The following is a 16830-nucleotide window of genomic DNA, read 5'->3' on the forward strand; positions in this document are numbered from 1 at the left end:
CAGAAATCGAATTAACCATACATTGGTTCTTAGTGGCTTCAGGGTCAAAAGGGGTATAGATTCTAAATGCCTCCATGATCCATTCCGGGAACTCTCCAGGAGGTTCCTCGGGTTTCTGGAACATTTCATTTAACTTGCCCACGTTTACTGGCTTTTTGGTAGCCGCCCGCATGCCTTCTATCAGCAACTGTTGATATTGCTGAAGGTTCTGAAGGTCATTGGTGTTTTTTGGGTCCCACCTTGGGTTCTGTTGAGGTACCCGGGCATCCACCCATTGTTCGGGGTTGGCATGCCTCTCTGGAGCACGGCCTCTCACTATGCATTGACAGTGCCTTAGTATGCACCCACTTTCCTCTGTGGTAAACAGGCTCAACGGGAGTTGTTGGCAGTCAGCGAATGTATGGGTGTGGGTTGCTACAATACTTGTGACCAGGTCTGTGAGCTGAGTGGGCTTTTCCGTGGAGCCAGTTTGGGTTTTCCAGTTAAACAAGTCAGTGCTGGTGAACGGGACATGGACATATCACCATTCTCCTCCTCTCACCTCACCAGCTGGGGTCATATACTGGGGCGTTGTAATTGGATGTAGGGCGCCAGGAAGAAACCCTGCGGCATGCTCAGACTGTTAGTGTGGGCAGTGAGATTATGGGTGGTGACTGGGAGGGTGTCTGGGTCTCAAGTGCCTGGGACCAACTATCCTGGATATGTTGCCTGACTGATGATGGCAGTGGAGTGCGGAGGGGAGTTCCAGTAGCAAGGATGGGTGATCCTTCAGTGCTAGGGATTGTTGAATGTGAGATCGGAGTTGAGGTAATTGGCATCCTTTCATTCAATGAATCAAGAGAGGCTGTATCCTGACAAGAGGAACTCCTCGGGGTGCCCTGAGTAGTTTGTTCCAAGTGTCCAGGAAGAGTACCCGAGATAGATGATTGGGAGGGGGGGCTTGTTGTGCGTCCTCTGTGGGGGCACTGGCCATAGCTCTTGGCTCATTGGCTGCGGCCCCTGTGACCCCCAGAGTGGGATACATCAGGACATAAGGAGGGGGAGGAGGAGCGAGGACTGAAGGAGGGGGTTCTGGCCATTCAGTTGGGTCAGGATCTCCCGGAGTTTGCAAGATGGCCGGCTTTGTAGGGGTGGAACACTGCTGCTTGGTCTCGGACTTTTGAGGTGGCCTGGGCATGGAGGCAATAGATGGCCTCTGAACTTCTGTAGCCACCAACATGATGTACCCCCCATGTTGGGAGGTTTTTGTGATGACCAGCGGCTTGCTTTTCTGAAGGTTTACTAAGCCCTTCCTAACTCCCTTTGGGGGATGTTGAACAGCCGAATACCAACAGTCAATATAGGGAAACTGATCGGACTGGTGGTGGGGTAAAGCGATTGCCTCATAAACTTGGTGACAGGATTCAAAGTCAAAAGAGCCTTCCATGGGCCATCCTACATCAAGGTCTACCCAATGTATTTCACAGAGTGTACGGAGTTTCCCCAGGGTCAATTCAACACCATGATTTCCTACAAAAATTTCCTTGAAATGAGCAATCTTGTACTCCAGTGGAGTCATGGGTCCTGACTGACTCCCTTCTGTAGTACCAGACAGACAAGACAACTGAACACAAGGGGTAAAGGGTGGTTGGACACCAGTAAGGGATCTGGTGCCCCAGAACAGAAAGGGTGCCCTTTCCAATTGCTTCCTCCTTTTCCTGACCCAGCGCGGTCTCCCGGCTGGGAAATGCAATAAATCAGGAGTCCAGACTCACTTGGCAATTGGATTGCCTCTCATTCACACACACATGCAAACCACAAATTCCAAACCCAAAACCTTATCACCATTAGTTGAGCAAAATCCCTCTGATCCGCTCTCAAGATTGGGATATAGGGAGTGATCAAGCCCCTCTTCACTCCAAACGGGAGTGGCCAGAAACCCAGTTACAGATACTCACCTCTGGAGGATTTTCCCAGGGGTTTGGTTTAGCCTCCTGCCAAGGTCGTTGGACGATCGGGGCATCAGAAGTCAGGAAGCCAGACTCGGTCAAAAGGACTGTGGCGCCTAGTCAATGTCCAAGAGTTCCGCAGCACGAGGCTGGCGGACCCAAGGGCCAAGGAGGTCTAAAGGACCTGCCCACCTGTGGCGGTTTCTGGCCCCCTTTCCCGGCAGCACAATGCACTAGAAAATGTTGCAGGAAAAACACACACAGACCAGCTCCGAGGACAGGTGAAGCAGACTGGTTTATTTCGACGCCGACACACTCAGCCGGGTCTAGCGACCCAAAGAAGTCAAGCGCCCCTCTAAGGGCTACACAGAGTTTTTATACCTTCAAATGTCAGTGTGGGCAGGTTAAAATAGCTTTTCATCTCACAATTTCCAGCGCGGGCAGCCAGCATTTGCTACTCCCTGTTAACATAACACCTTTTTGCACTCAAGCATAGCATATCTTGCATATTTCCTGTTTTCTAACTCCTTGCGGTTCGGCTCTTATTTCCTGTTTTAACTGAAGTGTAGCATCTATCGCGTCATGGCAGTTCTGCTGCCTTCTACCCTCCACCTGTCTTTTCGCGTGGGTGCAATTCTAATACCATTTGACCTTTTAAAGACATATTTTCCCTTCCATTCCTGCCTCACTGGCACTGGGAGCAGGACTTGGAGTAGGCATTTAAGGAATACTGTGGTCTTTATAAATGCCTTCTCCAAGCCACACTACAGTGGTGGCATAACTTCCACAAGTTAACTCAGAAGTTTTTGTTAAATGGAAAGTTTCAAGGAGGTTTGTGGTTTGTGAGACACCACAAACTTTCATGAACCTCTATTGTGCCCATTCCTACTCTACACAGCCAGTTGCCCCACTTCAAAGAAGATGCTGTAAAGTTGTCTCCATGCTTAAGAGGAGATAGATGGAGGGTCTCTGTTAATTACTCTCAGCATTCCACAAATAAGGATACAGCTGCCCATCAGTGTCCAGTTTTGGCATATTTATTTCCTTCACTACGTTTCCCCCTGGAATTAAAACCAAACAAATGGTAACCATATAAACTAAGCTTGTTATTCCTGTTTGGTCCTTGAATGTGATAAACATCTTCATTATATTGTATGCTAATTTACTGCTCACATTCTTCCTATATGTATGGATTGTAACTTTTGTTTCATTGCATCTGAGGAAGTGTGTGTGCATGCACATGAAGCCATGTACCTTGACTAAAACTTTGTTGGTCTTAAAAATGCCATTGGAATCCAACTTTGTTCTGCTGTTTCAGACCAATATGGCTACCCTACCTGAATCTATAATGAAAAAGTTGTTTAATTTCTTGTTTAGTTCAATTACAGTGCTTTTGCACTGTATATTCTCTTTGATTTTTGTTTGTGCCACATTTATTTTGATATCTGTACAGTATGTCCAGGAAGATTAAATGTCCCCACATTGCTTTATGAATGTTTTGGGGTTGTTGTTTTAATCTTTGATTTGTGTTCGTTGATTCTCTACTATAGAGACATCCTGCTAGAATCTCACTAAAACCAATATTATTTAACAATTACCTCTAACTCAGAAAGTGTGGAGCAAGCAGGTGAAAGTCAGTTTGAGAAAACTCTCCAAATTCTGGATTATTTCTAAAAAGTGATCAGAGAATCCTACCCTGTGTTATGAAGGGGTCATGGGTGCTTTTCCATCACATGGCTGGCAGAGACTACCACGCAGGCTTTCAACAGCCTGCACAAAGCCGCTGTTGTAGCCCAATTATAGTTCTCTTTCCTTTTAAAGAGGTCTATGAGCCAGTATTACTTTGATTCCAAAGTCAAGAACTGTAGATTCTATTATCTCAGTTACTGAAATACATTGAAATAGCTGTTACTCATATTACAGTCATTACTAGCCACATACAAAGATGGAGAGTAACGATGTGAGGCTGTCATCATTGTCTCATTTATTGTTTATATGTTTCAGCTTGTCTGAAGTTGCTGTGAAGTGAGCAGAATGAATCAGATTTGAGAATTCATCGAAGACAAGATTAGAAAAGAGGAGCTGAATTTACTGGTAGGAATATTTCTTTATATATATATATATATATATATATATATATATATATATATATATATATATATATATATATATATATATATATATATATATATATAATGAATATTATATAACAACTATACTTCATTACTACCTATGTTTTATGCCTGGTCAGGGGAGGATTAAGGCTCACTGGTGCCCTAAGCACTGACCAATCTTGATGCCCCCCTCCTTTCCACACTGACCCAGTCTATTTTAGTTGTTGACCTTCCTGACCAGATATACAATGCAGGTTGCAGCAATATAAAAATTTATTCATATGATAACACAATATACTGTACAAACTAAGCCAAGTTTGGGCTACATAAAGTTCTACAAAAATGCAATACAACATCTATTTTAATGTTTCACAAGTTAAATGTATCAACGTTCCAATATTCATGACCTGAAAAGCATTTTTCTACATTTCATTTTCACAAAATCACTGATAACATCCTCGAAACTAATACTTCTCAGAATGTCTGCTTCAGTTGTTAATATAAGTGAGCTCAGTCTTTCTTGAAGCATAACTAATCTATTTGTTTTTTTAACATGTTTCAGTTGTGAGAAAGACCTCTCTTTTGTGCAGTTGGTGACCATTAATGTTAAAAATATCCTTAAGGCAATTTCAGCATTTGGAAAGGCACTCTCTAGTTTGTCTTCTGTAATTGTGTTGTGAAGTTCCATGTGAGTGAAAGGTTTTCTTGGTTGTTTTAAACTTATGAAGAACATATGACTGGAACTGCTGAAGCTCTGTAGACAAAGTGTTGCTCATGTCATCTGGATAAGCATCAATGAGTGCCTGACAAGTCTTTGAGTACCTTTCACTTTCTGATAATTGGAAATTATCACTTTGTTGGGTGGCATTAGGAACATCTGTCAGACAAGAGAATCTGTCTATTTCAGTGTACACCTTTCGTCTCCTCATTTCCATTTCTAACTTTTCAACAATTACAAAAAAGGTGGAGATACAGAATTTTTCTGGCACTGAGAATGACCTCTGGTGCATTTCCATAGTTGGGCATTATTTTTCTTATATGCTTAAGCATTTGCGTTGCTTTGTATTCTACATCAGGGAGCATGTCCTTTGCAAGTGATTCAAATCTTTCAAACTCATCTCTTGATGTGTGCAACTGGTCTGCCAATGATGAATACAAATCTGCACATGTTTGCAAGATCACATTTTCACTTTGAAGAAGTTGACTTGTTCTATGAAACTTTTCTAAAGTTTCATTCCAAAAATTTAGCATGAACACAAATTCCAGTTCTTTGCCTCTCTTTTAGTGTCACCTTTTTGCAGCTGGTCATCTGATAAATCTTTCAAATCTTCCAGAATCTTGAAGAAAGAGTTGATAATTGCTGCAGTTGCCACAACATGTGCTTCCCACTAGTGTCTGAAAGTGATTTCAACACTTTTTCATTTCCACTGCAATCTTTGAAAATTCTCCACCGAGCAGTTGAGGCTGAAAAGAATGTGTAGAGCAGCTGCACAGTGGAAAAGAAATCTACTGCAACTTGTCAGCAATCCACAGCACTTCATCCAATTAAATTTAGTGAATGAGCTGCACAGGGTACATAAATGGCAAACTGATTTGCATCCAAAAGTTTTTGCCGCATGCCATTGTAACGTCCAGACATGTTGGCAGCATTGTCATATGACTGCCCTCTGCATTTAGCAAAATCCTATTTACAATCATCACATAAGTACTTCAACACTGTTGTGCCATAGCTTCACCAGTGTTGTTTTGCAATTCCAAAAATGTGATAAATCGTTCAACTGGCTGTCCATCTTTCAAGTATCTGAGCACCACGCTCAGTTGGTCAACATGCAAAAGATTAGGCATTGCGTCCACAGACAGACTGAAGTACCCAGAAACATTAATTTCGTCAATGATGACGGAGTGCACTTTCTTTGCCATTAACTCAATGTTCCTCACATATCATTCTGGACAGGTACGAAGGGTTGCCTTTTCCAGCACTGCCATACCATGATATGTGAGCAGCCAAGAATGGGTCAAACCAACTTATCAATTTGAGTAGCCCCAAATAATTCCCATTATTGAGAGTCCCAAATTTTTCCACTTTTCCTAAGAATGCCAGTCCTCGTTCAGCCAGTGTGCAAATGACTGCTACAACATGCCAAAACACATTCTCCCAGTAATTGTACTCCTCTTCAATTTGTTTTTCCAGTGGCTGTGTCAAGCCTAAGCCTTGTTTCCGAGTTAAATATGTCAACGTGGCATCTCGGTGAGTTGTACTTTTTTCATGGTTGTCAATTACAGCAGTGTTTCGCCAGTCACTGAATTCCTCATTTCTAGCAAAATGAGTTGACCCTTTGGGCGCAAATAGTTTACAAACAAAACAGTAAACTGATCCTTTTGAAGGAGAGTACAACAACCATTCTCTCTTGTAGTGTTCACCATTGGCTTTTATTCCAAAAAATATCTTCTGTGAACAGTATCTTCCCACTGATGAAATTGCGACACGATTTGTCAAATGGCCCATTATGGTGCTGACATTCACTGGGTCCACAAGCAACCCAATAAGTCACATCATCACCACAAAATTCATCCCACAACCCTAGGTCCTTAGCTTTGTTCATTTCATCCTTGGTCAGTTCTCTAAACTCCTTGGACAGTTCAAAAGCATTTACACATCTTGTCATGGAAGTAGGTCCAGGTTGTGGCACTTCATCATGTGCAACGTCATCATGAAAATCTGGCCTTGCACCAACACTGCCTGTTTCTGATGAAGGAGATAGATTTGATTCACTTCCTGTCTCTGAAGACTGACACTGATTTTGATCTGGATCATCTTTCTCTGCAGTTTGTAAGAAGAATTCTGTCAGCTTTCCTGTCTTGGCTACAACAGACAGATTCTTTTGCTCATTCTCTTTTGCGCACCACTCAAGTGAACACGCTTCATTTTTGACATTTACGTGGGGCTGAAATTAAAGAGGCAGAGAGGATCATTGAAATGATTGTCATGACAACTGAATTGGCTCTAGCATTTTACTTTTAAACACATGCATTTTACTTTTAAACATAGCCTATGACACTGCACCTTGCCAACAAAAAATAGAAGGTAATCCTAGGGTGCACCATAATCAATTTGCACTAGTTTTATCAATTTTTTTTTTTTTACAAATCGTCATTCTTTTTTTCTTCTTTTCACCCATTTCCCAACTTTGTGGTGCCGCCTTTGGCTCTGGTACCCTAAGCACATGCTCAGTCTGCTTAATGCTTAATCCGCCCCTGTGCCTGGTATTAACCTTTAACAATATGTATGGAAAACTGATGATTGGACTTAGCTCCAAACTATACATTATATCTACAACATTACTATGGGGATGAGCAGATATATAGCAGCTACAAGTTCCCAATGGGAACTCAACTCAGGGAAGAGATGCTCCTGCCTTCCCCTCTTGCCATCTGCATGACTCCTAGAGTTATCAACTTCCAGGTGGTGGCTGGAGATCTTCTGGGATTACAACTGATCTCCAGGCAACAGAGATCCGTTCATCTGGAGAAAATGGCCACTTTGGAAGGTGAACTCCATGGCATTGAAGTCTTTCCCCTCCGTAACCCCACCATCCATGTTCATCCTTCAAATCCCCAGGTATTTGCCAGGTGTTTGTAGGAGTGGCTACATGTGCACTAAATTCTTGCACATGTCCTCTTCCCCAAGAAACAGAGTAACACCTCTGGGTCTGTTTTAAGCAAGAGCACAGAAAGAAGGCAAGAACACCTGCCCCTCCACACACTGTGGTTCCAGATGGAACTGGGCCCCTGAAGCACTTCTAAATTGCATTCCTAGCTATGGTGATTATGTGGAAGATATGATGTGTAGTTTAGCCCTAAGGAAATGTCGCTTGCAGAACTTTGGACTGGTTATGTGCTAAAAAAAACTCCTTTGCGGAAGAAAGAAAATCATGTACACATTTAGAGCTGCTGAGAGTGACCATTGACATCCCCCTCCCATCAAATATTCTGTATTTATACCAATTAAACTCATCCAAACATAATATAAAAGCTATTTGTATGACTTGTGCTTGCTCCAGCAGCACATAGGATGCATTCACGCACACTATATAATGCACTTTGCAACTGGGTTTTTACTGTGTAAGAATGGCAAAATCGTGCAACCAGTCACTGTGTGAAAGCACCTAGAGACTAAAATTGAAACAATACAACATGCCTGTTTGAAATGCAACAGAGATGGGGAATTCTCTTCTCCATCAGGTAGCAAAATAGATTTAAAAGCCTGTCTGAAAGTGCCCTCAGACAAATATCCTATTGAACGGAAAATTTTGTGATCATCCTGTAGCGTTCTGTTCTGTTCTGCCATGCAAGACAAACTTTGACATTCTTACTTGCTAAAAAAGTATTATTGCACTGGAGTTCATTATGCTCTGGAGAAAATCATATATGAGAAAGTTTAAGATCTCTGTCTACCTATAGCTATTTTTGTTCTTGCTAGCTTTAGTCAAAAGTATTGCCAAATATTAATTAATTAATTAATTAATTACGTTAAGCTTATATCCCGCCCTCTCCGCAAGTGGACTCAGGGCGGCTCACAACATCACATCACTTCCATTAAAAACCAATAAAACATATAAAACATAATTACATATTTAAATTATTTAAAACATTTCATGGTGCTGTATTAATACAGTACAGTATAGCGGTTCTGAAAGTTCTATGGTGACCATCGGTACTCTGCATGGTGCTCTATATGATGTCCAGTGGCAGCTCTCTCTCGGTTAAATGTCAAAGGCCTGTCGGAACAATTTGGTCTTACAGGCCCTGCGGAATGTAGATAAATCCCGCAGGGCCCTTATAGCCTTTGGGAGAGCATTCCAGAGTTCTGGTGCTGCCACCAAGAAGGCCCTGGCTCGTGTCGTATGCAACCTGGCTTCTTTTGGTCCAGGGATGGACAATAGATTTTTCGTCCCTGAACGCAGTGCTCTCTGGGGAATATGCGGAGAAAGGCGGTCCCACAGATAGACAGGTCCCTGACCATAAAGGGCTTTAAAGGTCAACACCAACACCTTGAAACAAACTTGGAACACAACAGGAAGCCAGTGCAGCTCTTTCAGCACCGGCTGAATGTGCTCCCATCGAGGGAGTCTCATTAACAGCTGTGCTACAGCGTTCTGCACTAGCTGTAGTCTCTGGGTTAGCGTCAAGGGTAGCCCCATGAAGACAGCGTTACAGTGATCTATTCTTGAGGTGACCATAGCATGACATAAAACACTGACAGATATTCATTTCTAAACAACAGGACTGTGGCTGAAATAAAATGGGTATCTTATATCAATTGCAAATAAGTCAAATGGAATACACTGCAATCCTAAACAGGGATCTCCCTTTGAAATCTATTGAACTCTGTTTAGGATGGTACTGAAAATTAGGGTTGCCAGCTTGTAGGTGGTGGCTGGAGATCTCCTGGGATTATAACTGAACTCCTGGCAACAGAAATCAGTTGATAAACCATTGAAATCCTTCCCTTCCCCAAGCCCCACACTCCTCAGGTACCACCTCAAAAATCTCTAGCTATTTCCCAACCCTGTGCTGGCAACACTACTGAAAATCTTCTGTTTGATGTAAGCACATAGCAAAGAAACGGTCAAAAATTCCAATTCTGAAACCAGATAAAAGCATCTTTGGCTCACTGAAAACCAGTGAATTGGATGACTGCCTTGATGTTTCCCCTCTAAAAACTAGTTTAGAAATCCCATCTGAACTAATGCAAATGAAAACATCTTAAAAAGTACAAATAGGACTGCGTTTAAGGCTGAAACTGACCTATTATCTTGTATCTAACACAAACCGCTAATATTTAGAAGATGGAAAATGCATCAATCTGCCAAGAAGTGTTTGAAAATGTGAAAGATGCTCAGTGGTTACTTTTATCATGCAATGTTGTATGCTACTTAAATGCAGTGCACACTATTAGAGCATTATGGCTGAATTGGGGGATCAGTGTGATGCACCCTCTTTGTTATGCTCGTGGAGAGCTTGCTGTGTCAAACTTCTGCCAAATGAAGAGAACTGTGTAATCTTCTTTACCAATGCAGCTCTGCTTTGGGCAATTTAATTGAGCATCTATTATAGAAACTATTTGTGCACTCTTTTTTTTAAAGGAGAAAATCCTGTGGTTATAGCTACCATGAAGGAAAAAAACCTGATGGACACTTGCATTATGTTCAGCATTTAAAATTAGGCCAGGAAGCGGTGGATTTAAGATTTTTTACATAAAATGCCTCATTTCATGTTAAAAGGCCACTGAATACAAAGCCTTTGTCTGGGTGATGACATTGCCAAAACAGTTATTTAAAGAAAGACAAGGCCTGACACTACAAAAATTATGTATTTGCAATTAATCCCTTTTTCTGAAAAGTTCCCCAAAATGGTGTCTCTCTGTTTGTCTGGCAGTTTTACAGTAGATGCCCAAATTACAAGAAGCTCTTCTTGTCATTGTCACGAAACCTATTTATTAATTTTCATGCATTCATGAATACAGGGTATCATTTCAAACTATGAAACTTAGTTGGAATATGAAACTCTTTCAATAAGAAGTGTCAGTGTGCATGCCCTTTCACTTCGATGAGAGCCACGTTGCTAAATCCTTGAATCTCATGCTAATTATTTATGCTGTAACTTGCTTTTAAGATGTCATTTATTGGGTGTTCTTTTATCCCACATGGCAACCATTGCTAACAGTGAAGGATTGAAGCCCCAAAATGGTCATCCTTATTTATGTGCTTAAAGTTTTACTCTGGCAGTTTTATCAAACTACAGAACTCATTAAGCAAAATGCTTGGATAAGACAGTCATTCTTGAACTTTGTGTTGCAAGAGAAAAAATGTTCTGGGGTTGATGGTGCAAAGTGTCATCACAAGTCACAGCCAATGTATAGCAACCTCATAGGGTTTTCAAAGGCAAGAGATGTTCAGAGGTGGTTTGCCATTGCCTAGCTGTATGTACAGACCCTGGACTTTCTTGGTGGTCTCCCACCCAAATACTAACCAGGGCCAACGCTGCTTAACTTCTGAGATCTGATGAGATTGGGCTAGCCTGGACTATCCAGGTCAGGGCAATTGAGTATTGGGTTAGACTCAATGCATCGAAAGTACACAAAGTCTGTTCTGGTGGGCTATTTCTAGGGATGCTCCAAGACCTGCTAGTTTGGTTCATATGCTGCATGCTGGTCACAAACAGGGAAGCTGATTTCTGATGATCAGGTTGACTATGTATTGCCTTGCTTGTGGCTGTTTGGCAGGTTGCTTCACAGTGTTCCTTCCCAATGGTGCAGTACCGCCCAATCTGGTTTTACTACCCCCCTTCATCCTTGCTGTGAAACTCGGCATGCAATTGTTCTAGTAAATTAAATCAGTCACAAATCATATAAACTAGTCATAAAGAAATGCTGTTATAACAGAATTCTACCCTTTGATGTTTGACTAAGTAGTCCCTAGAGATGTTAATGACTCCTGATGAGGTTGCATTGACAGTATTTCTGTGCATGCACAGCTTTGCAGAAAACCAACACGAACCTGTTAGGCAAGTATTCACAGCTGTTCAGCATGAACTGAACAAGTGGCTTGATAGGCTTGACTGACATATTCAGATATAGTAAGTTCATTTGTTGTGGCAAAATTTACAGCAGCCCTAGATTTTTCCCAGCAATCTCCTACCACAACCACCTCCAAATAGGTACTCAATCCTTCCTGAGAGAATGATGGTGACGGAGGGACGGTGGCTCAGTGGTAGAGCATCTGCTTGGGAAGCAGAAGGTCCCAGGTTCAACCCCTGGCATCTCCAGAAAAGGGTCCAGGCAAATAGGTGTGGAAAACCTCAGCTTGAGACCCTGGAGAGCCGCTGCCAGTCTGAGAAGACAATACTGACATCGATGGACCAAGGGTCTGATTCGGTATAAAGCAGCTTCATATGTTCATATGACATACAGTATAGAGGTTTGCAATGAGGAGTGAGCCAGTGAGTCAGAAGAATCATATGAATTGACTCTTCTGCCTTTTACACAAGTAGAAAGCATGCTTAGCCAAATTTCCTCCAGCAGTACAAGACATTGGGGGTCAGTTTTGCCAGATCCAAACCTCACTTCAACCTCCCTGTACCACATGGCATTTTGACTGTGAGGGTCTCCAACCTTTAGCTTCAGCTAGGAGTGGGAATCATAGTGGACTGTTGTGGGACAGGGAAGTTGAGGAAGATCTTTCTTCACTAACCACTTGGCAGTTTGTAGGATGCAACCTATTGCAACTATTAAGACTTCGTTGAGTCAAAACAAAGTGTTCACCCACAAAAGAGGCTGGCTGTTCTGTTCCTCCATAATTTACTGCTCTAAGCTTGCATTCTTTGAAGCAATATGCACTGCAGACCGGAAACATCTCTCCCCTCTTTCTATCAGGTGTGACTGGATCAATCAAGCTCTCAGCTTAGAGGTACGTGAGAATAAGAAACTTCAGTAATGCACCTTCAGATTTGATTAGTCTGGACATTTTTGGATGCAGCTATATCCTTATGGAATGGCATACCAAAGGAACCATTGTTATTGAACATATGAAGCTGCCTTATACTGAATCAGACCCTTGGTCCATCAAAGTCAGTATTGTATAGTCAGACTGGCAGCAGCTCTTCAGGGTAGAATCATAGAATCAAAGAGTTGAAAGGGACCTCCAGGGTCATCTAGTCCAACCCCCTGCACAATGCAGGAAACTCACAAATACCTCCCCCTAATGCTGGTCTCAAGCTGAGGTTTTTCATGTCTATTTGCCTGGACCCTTTTAGTTGGAGATGCCAGGGACTGAACCTGGGACTTTCTGCTTACCAAACAGATGCTCTACCCCTGAGCCACCGTCCCTACTGATTTTTAGAGGATATTTTCAGCAGAGAGCTCACAAATATATATATATATATATATATATATATATATATATATATATATATATATATATAGTATATTTGTGAGCTTTCTGCTGAAGTATACAGCTTTGCATTTTTAAAACTAATAGAGGGCCTGTATTGTGGCCTTGGCCTTGGATTTGGGAGACTGATTCAAACCTTTTCTATGTCATTTAAGCCTTCTGGGTGATCTTGGGCCATTCACTTACTCTCAGTCTAATCCACATTGCACAGTTTTTATTGTGAAGATAAAGTGAAAGAGGGGGGGACCAATGCTGCAACCTGGTTTGGGTCTCCACTGAGGAGAAAAGAATATAAATGTCTAAATAATCAGAATGATGTTTGACAGACTTATAGGTATATTTGTGATATACACCTATATATAGGTATATTTGTAATGAGACTGGCATAAAAGATTTTTTTTAAAAAAAATAGTATTTCTATTAATATTGTTGATAATTTTCTGTGGTTGGTTTTTATGTAAACATCTCTGCCATTGGCACATTTGCCATAATGTTCCTTGTGTATTTGTGGGAGAATGGTGGGATATGATTGTTTCAAATAAATAATATGCAGAAGACCCAGAAAAAAACAGGGTGGGGGAACTTTGTTGAGAGCAGGTAGTTCTGACTTTCACAATACAAGTAACTGTTCTGGGATAGGAGTGAAGATTTCCTTGAATGTTTTCTCCTATCTTTATAATCACTTTTTGCTAAGAACCTGGTCTGGCAAACAGGATGGTGGACTGGAAGGATTCTTATAATCTGAAACTTCTTATAATCTTTGGGGGGGGGTTGTTATTTTTAAAGATCTGTTTCCATGTAGAATGCTTTTTCTCAGACTCCAGATGAGAGAGTGGTTCTAAAGGTGGGAGAAAGCAGTGACAGAGAACAGATCTGTTCAACTGTACTTCTAAGGAGGTGCTCCCCTCACTAAACCCTCACTACAGTTTGCTTGTATATTTACTTATATATACAGCTTGTTTTCTATACAGACCAATTTATTCAATGTCCAAGTCATTCACTCTGAAATAAGTTTCATGTATCACCATTCCATCTTATTTTGCTTGCTTTCTCTGGTCCTCCTCTTTTACATGCAAATTCCCAGCAGTATTTTAACAGTTCCTAACAGCATGAACCTCTTAAGTGACCCATGATCTGCCTGACCAGAGCATGAACCTCTAGCCCATTCATTCTTATGAAGGTTTTCCTTCATATAAAGATGTGCTATAAAATCACAAAGGGCATAGTAAAATACATACCCTTGTCTGAACAATTCCTTTCTCAGGAAACAGATCTTCTGGAATTGTATAAATTGCTATTTATGCTGAAAAGGGCATTCACAGAAATCTTTCCTCCTATTTAGAAGCCAATATCCTTGATCTTTTCTGAAATAATTTATTTCCCCCCAGCAAATATTTGCTATTAGTGCACTCAAGCCACAATGGTATCCATTTGTGTGCTTTGGAATGCCACAGATATTTTGTGCTGGAGTTGTAAGGAATGCGAGTGAGCTTCAGAAAAGCTGTCCAATTTGGTTACTGAGTTATAGAAGAGCTCATTAAAAAATTAGCTGATCTCGGATAAGTAGAGCTTCAGTACACTTCATAAAAATGATAATAACTGTAACAATAAATTAATTAATAATGCATGAAGGGAGAAGCTCTCCAGACAGGCCGCCCACATTGTCTTTCGTCCCTGATAATAGACCTTTGTGAGAAGTCTCTCACAAGGGCAGGCACCCTTGACTGCCGAGGCTTCGTGTTTAATTTTATGTTCCCTGAAACTGACATATCTCTGTGGCATTCTCAGATCCACAGTGCAATCCTAACTACTTACATCCCCCAATGCCCATTTAAGTCTTAGGAGGCTTAAGCTTAGAAGGCTGTAATTCTACTCAAAATGTTGGAAGTGAAAAGAGCCTGGAGGGAAATGTATCAATACCTGCTATTTGCAAATCAAGGAGGAATCCATTCTTTATGTACTGGCAAAGTATTTGTGGTAGGGTTGCCAGATCCCCCCTAGCCACTGATGGGGGATGGGTGGTAGGGTTGCCAGCTCCAGGTTGGGAAACTCCTGGGGGTGGAGCCTGGAGAGGACAGGGGCCTCAGTGAGGTACAATTCTATAGAGTCCACCCTCCAAAGCAGCCATTTGTGTTTCTGGTAGGTTCCCAAGTCCTTCCTGTAGTCTGGCTTCCCAAGCTTGGGAGGTGTTATAATACCTGTCTAGATAATCTGTCTCTGAGGTGGGAAAGACATGCTTTTGCTTGCCATCTACATTGCATCTGGATTTATAGAAGTGCTGGTTTCTATAGAGGCAAGCAAGCATTTGTGCATGATAGAAAATATTGTTTTCATATATGTTTTATTAGATGACATAGGGTCATCTGAGGCCCTTGTGATCTCCCCACTTTTTTGACTTCTCCAGTGCTTTGATAGAGCTATCTAGGTTAAAGAATCAGATTCAAGACCATTATTTTTAGTGCTAGAGCTCAACTCTAGAACACAAAAAGCTTCCTTTGCATACCTTTACACTGGTGTCTTCTGGAATGGGCAGACTAAGGTAGGTCTTGCCAAAGAGGAGTGCAGATGTTTCCTGTGCTCCTGTTGTCTATTTAAGCTTTCCTATTATGTTGTACATTGGAACGCAAAAAAGAATCTTCCAATTACATACACTTAAATAAGACGATTGAGACAAGCCTAGGCAGATTAGCATACAGTTTTGGTCAACAACACAATGGGTTAATTTATAAAACACAACTGACAGGATTTCATTTTTAAAACAAATTAAACAGTAACAATAATTGTAACTTTTCACACTTGTTCTCGCTAGTACTCTGCCTTTATCACAATAGCACATGAGTAAACCTGGTTGAACAGAACAAGATGAGACAGGACTGGACAAAACCAAAGGTTTCAGTCTCCTTTAATTGTAAACTTGATACATAACCATACTATTGGCTTAATTTCCAGTAGGAAACTGAGTGCTATTCCATAGCTTAATCAAAAGGTGGAGGAAACCATTTCCAGTCATCTTGCTAGTTGTCTAGTGGCTATGATGTGGATCTGTCAAACCAGAGAGTGTATTAATATTTCTGGGATATGCTATCCATCCACACTTTCAGGAGAAAAGATTTTTAAAAAGATACAAGATTTTTAAAAAGGGTGGCTGGCCTATGACCACACCATTAATCCCAGTGGTGGACATCTGGGAGACATTTGATTGACTACTGTGAGAAATGGGGCACTGGGACTAAATGGGCTGCTATTTCCACTGATAGCTTCAGAGGATATCTGTGCTGGTCAGCTAGATTGCATATCTGACAAAGGGAGCTTTGACTCTCAAAAGCATATACCCCCAAAATCTTATGGCCTCTAAGGTGCTACTGGATTTGAAACTCCACAGATGGAGGTGAGGTAATTTTTTGCTGATTCTGCCATTTTTTGATGCACCCCATACTGTCCTTGGTGGTACCCATCTCTCAGCAGCAGCATTTGGGGCTGCAGTAGAAGGAGAGAGGTAAGAAAGACATGATCTGCTTTCAACAGTAATTTTCAACTTGACCCCAGCAAATAGCTCTTCTGATATCTTACTGAGTGGTATGATCACTTGTGACTGGATAGCATATAAGGGTAAAGGTGGGCAGTTTTTAGGACTGTTGAAAGTGGTTTTAGAGGCATTTCTGTTTCCATGGATGAGCATATTCCCTCTTTCCTGCTTTTGTGTCCAGTCAAACAGATTTTTGAAACAATGAAAATGCCTGCAAAATGGCATTGTCAGAGGCCAAAGTAAGATGAGTATACATGAGGAGAAGCAACCCTTCTTTCAAAGTACTTTCAGTTTGCTGAAAAATAATTAAA

At 41.4% G+C, this 16830-nt stretch overlaps 1 protein-coding gene across 3 annotated transcripts in view; it reads left to right on the forward strand.

Moving 5' to 3' along the window:
* Nucleotides 1–3932: 3932 nt before the first annotated feature.
* CHL1 (cell adhesion molecule L1 like) overlaps nucleotides 3933–16830 on the forward strand; it is a 307464-nt gene continuing 294566 nt past the window's right edge. For all 3 annotated transcript variants that reach the window (XM_060239564.1, XM_060239566.1, XM_060239565.1), the window contains exon 1: nucleotides 3933–4022. The gene's annotated coding sequence lies outside the window, so the exon portion shown is untranslated. The remainder of the gene's footprint in view (nucleotides 4023–16830) is intronic.

The sequence above is a fragment of the Heteronotia binoei genome, chromosome 5 (genome assembly GCF_032191835.1).
Source record: "Heteronotia binoei isolate CCM8104 ecotype False Entrance Well chromosome 5, APGP_CSIRO_Hbin_v1, whole genome shotgun sequence".
NCBI classification, from domain to species: Eukaryota; Metazoa; Chordata; class Lepidosauria; order Squamata; family Gekkonidae; genus Heteronotia; species Heteronotia binoei.